Source organism: Monodon monoceros, unplaced genomic scaffold (genome assembly GCF_005190385.1).
Source record: "Monodon monoceros isolate NGI ecotype Baffin Bay Population unplaced genomic scaffold, NGI_Narwhal_1 Super_Scaffold_20, whole genome shotgun sequence".
NCBI lineage: Eukaryota > Metazoa > Chordata > Mammalia > Artiodactyla > Monodontidae > Monodon > Monodon monoceros.
This window is the reverse complement of record NW_021703777.1, coordinates 6,661,051-6,672,446: the sequence shown is the minus strand read 5'-3', so window position 1 is coordinate 6,672,446 and position 11,396 is coordinate 6,661,051. Positions and strand designations below refer to the sequence as shown.

Sequence of the window (11,396 nt, the reverse complement as noted above, 5' to 3'; positions counted from 1 at the left end):
CTTTTTTTTTGTTTTTGTTTTTGAGTTGTATGAGCTGTTTGCATATTTTGGAGTTAAGCCCTTGTCAGTCACATCATTTGCAAATATTTTCTCCCAGTCCATAAGTTATCTTTTCATTTTGTTTATGGTTTCCTTTGCTGTTCAAAACTTATAAGTTTGATTATGTCCCATTTGTTTATTTTTGCTTTTATTTCTATAGTCTTGGGAGACTGAACCAAGAAAACACTGGTGTTATTCTTGTCATAGAGTGTTTTACCTATGTTCTTTTCTAGGATTTTAATGATGTCATGTCTTATATTTAAGTCTTTAAGCCATTTTGAGTTTATTTTTCTCTATGGCGTGAGGGTGTGTTCTAACTTCATTGATTTGCATGTGGCTCTCCACGTTTCCCAACACCACTTGCTAAAGAGACTGTTTTTTCCTCATCACATGTTCTTACCTCCTTTGTTGAAGATTAATTGACCGTAAGAGTGTGGGTTTATTTCTGGGCTCTCTATTCTCTTCCATTGATCCATATGTCTGTTTTTGTGCCAATTCCACACTGTTTTGATTACTGTAGATTTGTCTGAAATCTGGGAGGGTTATGCCTTCTGCTTTGTTCTTTTTCCTCAGGGTCGCTTTGGCAATTCTGGGTCTTTTATGGTTCCATATAAATTTTAGGATTATTTGTTCTAGTTCTGTGAAAATATGTCATGGGTAATTTGATAAGGATCACATTAAATCTGTAGATTGCTTTGGATAGTATTGCCATTTTAACAATATTAATTCTTCCCATACAAGAGCATGAGATATCTTTCCATTTCTTTTAATCATCTTCAGTTTCTTTTATTAATGTTTTGTAGTTCTCAGCATATAAATCTTTCACCTCCTTAGTGAAGTTTATTCTTAAGTATTTATTTCTTTGGATGAAATTTCAAAAAGGGTTGTTTTATTTACATTCCATTTCTGATATTTCATTGTTAGTGTAAAGAAATGCAACTGATTTCTGTATGTTAATCTTGTATCCCGCTACCTTGCTGAATTTGTTTATCAGTTCTAGTAGTTTTTGTGTAGAGTTTTTAGGATTTTCTCTATATAGTATCATGTTATCTGCATATAATGACAATTTTACATTTTCCCTAACAATTTGAATACATTTTATTTCTTTTTCTTGTCTGATTGCTGTGGCTAGGGATTTGAATACTGTGCTGAATAAAAGTGGTGAGAGTGGGCATCCTTGACTTGTTCCAGATTTTAGTGAGAAGGCTTTCAGCTTTTCACCATTTAGTATTATATTGGCTGTGGGTTTGTCATAAATAGCTTTTATTATGTTGAGATACGTTCCCTCTATACCCACTTTCATAAGTTTTTATATATATATATATTGGAGTATAGTCAATTTACAATGTCATAAGGGTTTTTTATCATGAATGGTTGTTGAATTTTATCAAATGCTTTTTCTATAACAGATGTCCTTTTAGCATTTCTTGTAAAGCTGGTTTGACGGTGTTAAACTCTTTTAGTTTTTGGTTGTCTGTAAAACTTATGAACTATAGATCAAATCTGAATAAAAGCCTTGCCTGGTATAATATTTTTGGTTGTAGATTTTTCCCTTTCATCACTTTAAAGATATTGTGCCGTTCCCTTCTGTCCTGCAGGGTTTCTACTGAAATGTCAGTTGATAGCCTTATGGAAGTTTCCTTGTACGTAACGTGTTGATTTTCCCTTGCTGCTTTTAATATTCTCTCTTTATTTTCAATTTTTGCCATTTTAATTGCAATGTGTCCCAGTGTGGCCCTCTTTAGGTTAATCCTGAATGGGATTCTCTGCACCTCCTGAACTGGGTTTCTGTTTCTGTTCCCAGGTTAGGTAATATTTCACCTATTATCTCTTAAAATATCCGTTTTACTTCTCTCTTCTCCTCTGGGACCCATATAAGGTGAATAACAGTTGTGTTTGATGTTGTCCTAGAGTTCTCTTAAACTGTCCACATTTCTTTTTATTCTTTTTTCTGTTTTTCTTCAGCTTCAGTGATTTCCACTACCCTATCTTCCAGCTTGCTGATCCATTCTTCTGTATCATATAGTTGATTGTTGATTTATTTTAGTGTATTTTTAATTTCAATTATTGTACTCTTTATCTCTGCTAGGTTCTTCTTTATGTTTTCTAACTCTTTGTTAAACATTTCTAACTTCTCACTCTGTTTGTCTAATCTTCTTTTGAGTTCTTTGAGCATCTAATCTTCTTTTGAGTTCTTTGAGCATCTTTGCAATCACTATCTTGAACTCTTATCTGGTAGATTTCCTATCTCCATTTCAGTTAGCTCTTCTTCTGCAGTTTTATCTTGTTCTCTCATTTGGAACATAGTCCTCTCTTGCCTCATTTTGCCTAATTAAATTTTTTTTTTATTTATTTGATAGGTTGGTTACATTTCCTGACCTTGGAGAAGTGGTCTTTTGTAGGAGATGTCCGATGTGTCTCAGCAGCACACTCCCACCTGGTTATTAGAGCTATATACTCTAGGAGTGCCCTCTACATGGTAGAATGAGCTCTCAAAAGTGACTGCTGCCAGCCTCTGGTGTCCCTACGGTGAGCTCCTGTTTCCTCCTGCTTGTCCAGGTGGTTCTCCAAGATGAGCAAGTGAGTTTGACCCAGGCTCCTTTCAAATTACTGCTTCTTTCCTGGGTCCTGAAGCATGTGAGATTTTTGTGTGCACCCTTTGAGAGTGGGACCTCTATTTCCCACCCTCTGGGTTTCCTGAAAGTAAGCCCCGCTGGCCTTCAAAGTCAAATGTTCTGGGAGCTCACATTCCCAGTGAGGACCTTTACACTGGGGAGCCCAAAGTGGAGCTCAGACCCATTGCTCCTTGAGGAGAACCTCTGCAATTGTAATTATCCTCCCATTTGTGGGTTTCCCATTAGGCATATGGGTCTTAACTATACCTCATCTCCACTCCTCCTACTCATCCCCTTGTGGTTCATTCTTTATATCTTTAGTTGTAGAAGATCTTTTCTGCCAGCTTTCCAGCAGAAAACTAGCCTCTACTAGAGTCGGCAGTGGCAATGAGTGTTGGCCACATCATCAAGGTCCCGGCCATGTTCAGTTCCAGCACAAAGATCGTGAAGCCCAATGGTGAGAAGCCAGATAAGTTCGAGTCGGGCATCTCCCAGGCCCTCCTGGAGCTGGAGATGAACTCAGACCTTAAGGCCCAGCTGCGGGAGCGGAACACCATGGCAGCCAAGGAAATTGAAGTTGGTGGTGGTCGGAAAGCTATCATAATCTTTTTTCTTGTTCCTCAACTGAAATCTTTCCTGAAAACCTGGCTAGTGCGTGAGTTGGAGAAGAAGTTCAGAGGGAAGCACGTTGTCTTTATTGCTCAGAGGAGAATTCTGTCTAAGCCAACTTGAAAAAGCCATACAAAAAATAAGCAAAAACGTCCCAGGAGCACACTGACAGCTGTGCATGATGCCATCCTGGAGGACTTGGTTTTCCCAAGTGAGATTGTGGGCAAGAGAATCCGCGTGAAGCTGGATGGCAGCTGACTCATAAAGGTTCATTTGGATAAAGCACTGCAGAACAATGTGGAACACAGAGTTGAAACGTTTTCTGGTGTCTATAAGAAGCTCATGAGCAAGGATGGTAATTTTGACTTCCCAGAGTTTCAGTTGTAAAAAAAATAACTAAATAAAATATCATTCACAATAATAAAAAAAAAAAGGTGCTCTGTAAATAGTTGTAATTTTTGTGTGCCTATGGAAGGAGGTGAACTCAGGGTCTTCCTGCTCTGCCATCTTGGCCACTTTTCTCAATGTTCTTATCTAGGACTTTTACAGTTTTTGTTTTACATTTAAGTATTTAATCTATTTTGAGTTGATATTTGTAGTGGTGTAAGATAGAGGTCCAATTTTATTCTTTTGCCTGTGATTACCCAGTTTTCCCAACACCATTTATTGAAGAGATCATGAATTCCCCACTGAGTATTCTTGGCTCCCTCATCAAATATTAGTTGATTCTGTATCTGAGGGGTTTATTTATGGATCTGAATTCTGTTCCATTGATGTATGTGGTTTTTTATTTTTATGCCAATACCATACTGGTTTTATTACTATTGGTTTGTAGTATAGTTTGAAATCTGTGGTATGATACTTCCAGCTTCGTTCTCTCTCTGAATTGTGTTGACTAATTGAGGTCTTTTGTGGTTCCATACAAATTCTATTATTTTTCCATTTCTGTGAAAAATACCATTGAACTTTTCATAGGGATTTTATTGAACCTGTTTTTGTTTTTAAATACTGCCATCTAATGAATAGATATAACAGTATTACTCTAGAAGTTTCATAAAGTCTCTGCTCTGTCCAATGCGAGAATTGATTTTTAGGTTAAACCCTTACCCAGAAGTCCTTTCAGAAACAAATAAACAATCCAAAGCTCTCTTCCTATTGCTAATAAAGGAGGCAATCACTAGTAAAGAATGCAAATGGAGAGAAAGCCTTGGACAACAGAACACAAAAGGTAGTCATCCCTGAGTCCATGTCCATCTGACAGTTCAACAGACCCTATTGAACAAAGGCTGAAGTTCCTTAGAAATCAGTCCATGAGGACTTCTGTGTTTGTGGTATTAACAATTGGCAACTATAGACAATATGATAATGCAGATTTTTATGGAAAAATGTATGCCACCCAAAATAGATTTATCAAAATCAAAAAGGAGTATCCCAGACTAACCTAGAAGAAAATAATTCATTTGGCCTTACCTGACAAAATGTTTTCACCATTTTCTAGAGGTCAGATAATTAACATGGTCCATGATATTATCAAGCACCTAGTAGATACAAAACACATGCTGGAGAGTTAATGGTGAATTAAAACGCAGGCTATGTCATCAAAGAGCTTACAGTCTAAGGAACTAGAATCCCACATATAGTCTGTGTTTGTGTGTATGTGTGTGCGTGCTTGAGTTTGACGCATTCTGAACTGCAAATTGTTGTTATTTTATAAAATGAATTTTCATTCATTCTCTATTGATCTCTTCACTGTATTTTATAATAAACTCTAAGACCATGTTATTGAGAAATAACTGGAAGAGAAACAGTTACCCGATTATTCCATCTGGATAGCAATGACTCATTATGACCAGGAACATGGCCCTAACAGGCTTATTTGAAGCTGGAAGTGCTATATATTTTGAACAAAAACACATTATTCTTTTACAACAGGGAAAAATCACTGTGAACAGTTGTACAGAAAAGTGATGTTAAATACAATAGATAAAATAGTTATTAACCTTCCTTTCAGTGATTTCAACAAGAATCCAAATCTTCTTATGGAGGAGAATCTAATTTTTTCATAAAGTGTATCATTATTATCTGGGCATAATTCATTGGCAGGGAATGAGTCCTCACACAGACACTGGTGATAATACAGCATTTGCATTTTCCTTTCATTCCTCTGTAGTTCAGAACTTTATGTTTAAATAATGAATAGAGGGTAAGGATGGTATCTTAATCTTCCTACCTTCCTACCTACTGAGACAGCAATACCTCTCTGGCATGATTCCACCGTGCTAGTTCAGGCTGGAATTGCCATTTTGATACTTTTGAAAATATCTCTTCTAACCATCTCACCTAATGCTTCAAAGGTGATTATTTCAAGCTCAATTACATCTTCTTGGTGAATTTTGGCATTTCTGGTGGAGGAAGTTGGCTTTATTCTGACATATGGTAGGACGATCATCTCCAAATGGATAATATGGACTTTAGTCAAAGGACGTGGACATGTTCCTTCAAAAGGTATTTGGTATTCTAAACTAGGCAGCTGCAGTCATGCTTTTAAATCTTCTGACTTCATGGAGGAAGAGAGAGACCCAGCCTGACTATTTGTATATGTACAAGTAGTTCAGTTAGTTTTCCCCCAAAATTCGTATGTTTAGAGTCACATATGAGAGTAGCACCTTCAACTATTTCCTATGACTAATTACTGAACAACAAAGGCTTCCGCCAAGCCACTGGAAGAGCATCTTTCTGGTTTGTAATTAATGCATCTCCTTTGACAAGTCAGTAGTAGGAGGGAGGAAAGAGCTTATCTTAAATAGTGAACACACCTCTATTTGTCATAAACCCAAGTTGAGCTTTTCACAACCACATTCCATTTTTTTTGTCTCCAGCCTAACAATCTCTAAACAAGGGAAATCTCTAGTTATGATGTGTTAGCCTTTTGAAACATTCCAACCCAATATCCTTCCTTTCTTTTAAATACTAAGCATGAGGTCATAAATTAGAAAATGCATAGATTTTTTCAGTCCTAATCCCATTTATTAAGGTCTGACAGAAAACTCCATCTAGTTAAATCTAGTTGTAGAGCATTAAGATTTATTAAAGGGGACTGTAATGCATCTCTTTAAAAGAAGAGCTGGGTACATCCACTATATTCAGAGTTAATGGTTATTTAGTATAAATGTATAGAACATTTTTTTCCTTCTGACATACTTTATATTTTGAAAATCTCAAAAACAATAAACTATAAAATGTAATTTTTCTCTCTGAAAGACTGTCTTGTGGGTTTCTCACTGTCTAAAGTGGATTACTGTACATTTTTTTGCAGGTACATATATCTGATACAGCAGAGCCCTTTATGACAAGGAAACAAATTGCAACAAGTCCATTTCCTGTGGAGTTAGAGGTGTTCTTTAGTTACTTTCTGATCTAAATTGTCCCATAAGAGACAGTGTAATTATGACAATAAATAGTTTATCTGGTTGCTTTATAAATAGAGATATAATTTGGTCCCAATACAGATGAAACATTTTCATTATGTTTTGAGATGAAAAGGTAAAGTATGAGGATAAAAAAGTAAGTCAAATGTAAGAAGAATAGCCAATTCTTCTTTTTTTTTTTAACATCTTTATTGGAGTAAAATTGCTTTACAATGGTGTGTTAGTTTCTGCTTTAACAAAGTGAATCAGCTATACATATACATATATCCCCATATCTCCTCCCTCTTGCGTCTCCCTCCCACCCTCCCTATCCCACCCCTCTAGGTGGTCACAAAGCACCGAGCTGATCTCCCTGTGCTATGCGGCTGCTTCCCACTAGCTATCTGTTTTACATTTGGTGGTGTATATATGCCAATTCTTAATTAGCATTAGCTGATTATCCAGGTAAATGAACTTTGCTCTCTTTCATTCTCTGTTTCTGGCAGGTTTACAGATCAAAGACAAGTAGGTTAAAGCAACATTTACAAGTTAAACATTTTTGTCACCTCAATCACTCATTTCACAAGTAATAAAAGTTACTACCATTTATTGGTTAACCATGTGTCAGTCTCTGAGTGAGGACTCGACCCACATTAGCACACATTTAATCTTCACAGCAAGTCTGTGAGTTAGACATAATCCTGGTTTTATAGATGTGAAAACTGAGATTTATAGAGGCTGAGATCATATAGCTAATTATTGGCAGAGTTATGTGACTCCAAAATCTGTGCTTGTAAACTTATACTCTTCTATGAATTTGATGAACACTAGTCTGCTGACCTCTGAGAGGACATCAACTATTTGGGGCACAGGCTTAAACAGTCCACTGACTATAACGAATTTTGGTGCATTACCATGACTGTGAATAAACAAATGGCAAGCCACCACTTCTACAACTGTAAACTCCTCCTATTTCGTTTTGTTTTTTAAAAATCAGGTTATCCGTCTCTTTATTTCCACTGTCTGGCCATGATTGCAAACAATTACAACCAGACACGTAGTTATTATTTATAAGTAAGAATTTTTATAACTACATATTTCACTTGTAGATGAGCAAAGCTGCTTGGCTTATGGGCTGAGTAGGAGGGGAAATTGAGGGTACACACTCTACCTAGGTGTGTGCCTTCAATTAATGCTATCTTTTTGCTTCCTGACATGTCTTTTGATGGATGTCAAATCAATAACCCTTAATGCATAAGAGGGCACAAGAGGCCAAACACTTCTAAGAAAAAAAATATATTTGTATGAGGGAACTGGATTCTAAACATAGTAAGAAGCAGAAGCTCAGTACTGAATTTGGTTACGAGATGGAGATTGGGTGACAGGGATTCTGAAGCTGATCCCTAGTAACAGCCTCCCTCCCTCATAGGTCTGTGGATCTAGGAGGGTCTTTAAAGGCTCCTAATTTGTGCTCCCCCCAGCAGTGCTCACACGTAAGATGGTCTAGGCATGCCTGTTTGTGCATTCTGTGGTCTTTTGCATCTTCCATTTCTCAGTTCTTTGATTCATCCTTTTTCCTGACTTTTCAGACCCTGGACATAACTAAATTAATGGCTTATCTCATAATTACTCCTCTGTTTATTCAGTTTAAAGAACCAGAGGAAAGAAAGTGGGGAAAAAGTGTTAACAGAGTAAACTGTCAATTGACTGCCCCTCTAAAATGTATAATGAAAAGCACTTTCAAGTTTTTATTTGATTTTCTAAAATTGCATTGTGGTTTCAATTCCCTAGCAATATGACTATTAAGTGAGCAAGACGTCTATGGCTGTCTCTTAGCCAACCAGCTAACTGGAAGGCAAATTTTTTTCAAGTAGTGTGCAAGTGTAATAGGGAAGAACAAATCTGACTCCACATTGGATCCGTTTCTTTTACTTTAACCTTTGTGTTCTATTGCTTTTGCTGCAAGAATGTTGGTTGCCTATAGCCTGAAATACACAGGATAGCCCACTCTCAATGTTACGACATTTAAAGCTATAATACTTTTCCATTCATATAGAGATAAAAAGTGGCAGAACAGAGAATAACACCTGCCTTGTTGGAGATTTACAGGAACATTGTGACTGGACCTACCTGGACAGCTGCAAGAACAAAGGATTCTGACGTCAAGAAGTATGCAGCAACCAACCACAACCCTTCCCCTTTTAGTATAACACAAGCCTGAATTCTAACTCAGGGAAGATGGTTCCTTGGGACTGTCATCCACCATCTTCTCAGTCTGCTGGTTTTCTGAATAAAGTTACTATTCCTTGTCCCAACAACTCATCTCTTGATTTATTGGCCTGTCGTGCAGTGAGGGGAAAGAACTTGGAGTTGGTAACACGGTACTTATGCTAACAGAAGAGGCATCTTGAAGCTCCGCTGATAAAGATGGGCATTTAATATTCAAAAGGATACATGCAATATTTATGGTTATTTTTAAATTCCTTATTAAACTATTTACTATATAGGCCTCACTAACTATTCATTACTGGCTCCTTGTTGAGGGTGGTGTGTTTTATATACACTTTTTTGGCTACTACTCACGGTTACAATATAGGCTGACTATATTTTAAGTTATTTTTTTAAAAGCTTCTTGGATATTTTGGTTCCAAATTCTTCCAGGGTTGACTAAGAGTGCCTAAGTTGTTTTTAGCTATTTTTTTAAGAGGCAAATAATAATTTATATTAGTAGTGGTTAGTATAGAATTTTTCTTTCCTTTCAGAATTGGAGAACTCCCTGAGGCTGGAGCTAGCATTTGGTGGCATGGTGAGACCTTTGTGCTAAGTTTGCGGTTGAGCAACTAGTACCTGGGGGGATGAAAGACAATATCAATGGTTCCTGGAACTCAGGTGTTCTTCTTGAACCCCTGTGTTATAGAAAAATGAACATGGGAACTTCCTCTATTTCCGGTCAAGGTAAGAGGTTAGGGATAATGGTTGGGAAAAATTATATCGTTCGCATCATATTGGGGGAAAAACTAAGAACTCCTGTGATCATTTGAGAAAACTGTGTATGCAGACACTTGAACCTCTCCTTATGATATATATGCCCTCAAATCTGTAATAATATCACCATGCTTTCCTTTCTATAAACTAAACCTCTTCCCTCTGATCAATGTGAATATTTTGCTATTTATCTGTTTAGTTGTTAACTATTCCACTTTTGTGGTTAAAAAAATCCTGTTATTCTTCAAGTAAGTCACCTTATAGAGATCGTAGTGTGTCTTAGTATAAGCAATGGTTCCCAAAAGTAGTCTGCAAGAGACTACATCAGAAATTACAGTCTTTTAATGTATGTATTTTCCCTCCCTCATATGTAGGTGTGTGTGTGTGTGTGTGTGTGTGTGTGTGTGTGTGTGTGTGTTCCTGGGTCTCACCTCACTTATCAGGCAATTCTTGTACAAAAGGCTGTGTGGAAAACCCGCTAACTAATGTCGCATTCCAAACCCCCTCATTTGGCCGTTATAGAAATATGTAGGAAGTCCTCATGTTATCTATTGGGTCAGGTATTCAGACAGTGAAGTTTTTATGTGAGTTGTGAAGAGACAGAAATTTTTATCTTTGTGTAACAATATTACTCTTGTAGATTTTGTGTCTTTTACAGGCTTTTCCTGTAGGATTGGGGTGTTAAAATGAAAGCAAGTCTTCTCCAACTTGTCAAGATGTGCTAAAATGAGGCCAGGGCTCAGGAGAAAGTAGGCAGGGTGCTGTATCTAGGTGGGTTTTCATCTAGGGCAGGTCTTGAGTTGGAGTGGAAACAAGCAGATTGGGTCCTTGTGGCCTTTCTGAGGCTCAGGGAGCAGAGTTCTGGCTAGTAATAAAATATTTATGTGCCTGGAGGACATCATCTTTGTTGTAAACACTGCCGGGGGTACTTGCTGGTGTGTTACGGAACCAGACTTCGATCCACTTGCCCCTGGGCAGTGAAGCCAGTCTACTGACACCGGGTTGGGGTGAAGGAGAGTACAGCCTTTATTGCAGGCACCGAGCAAGGAGTCCAGGGAAGCTAGTGCTCAAAACACCCAAATTCCACTTGGGTTTCAGCAAAGCATTTTTAAAAGCCAGGGGTGGAAGGGAGTCCTAGGGTATGTGATCAGCTCTCGCACAATTCTCTGATCGATTGATGGTGAGGTAACGGGGTCACAGGGGTTAACATCATCAATCCTTAGGCACCAGTAGGTCTTGGGGCTCATGGTCATCAAGTAGTTAACTTTTTCCATTTGCTGGGGCTTTTAGCATCTGTAAAACAACTCAGGAATGGGCATCAGATACTGTTATCTAGGTCCTTCAGAGGAGCTACGGTACAGGGTATGGGGAAGGCATCTGTCCCAGGAAGGCCCCATACGGTTCTGCTTGGTTACAGGTGTTGCTGCACCCTGGAAGGTAGGTTACAGAATTGGTGGAGTTAGAATTCTGTTCTCATGTTGTGGGAGACACCAATACTCACAAATGCTGCAGAAAGGAAATGTGTACCTGCAGTCAGCAGGAAGTAACCATCCTCGGGCATCCTGAGTGTGTCATTACCTAGGAGCCCTTAACTTTTCTGACCTGACATGTCACATTAAAAAAACAAAGCAGGGCTTCCCTGGTGGCGCAGTGGTTGGGAGTCCGCCTGCCGATGCAGGGGACACAGGTTCGTGCCCCGGTCCGGGAAGATCCCACACGCTGCGGAGCGGCTGGGCCCGTG

General features: G+C 38.2%; 1 pseudogene; it reads left to right on the top strand.

Annotated features, from left to right (window-relative positions):
• Positions 1-3,074: 3,074 nt before the first annotated feature.
• On the top strand, positions 3,075-3,650 carry LOC114903133 (annotated as a pseudogene).
• Positions 3,651-11,396: the final 7,746 nt, after the last annotated feature.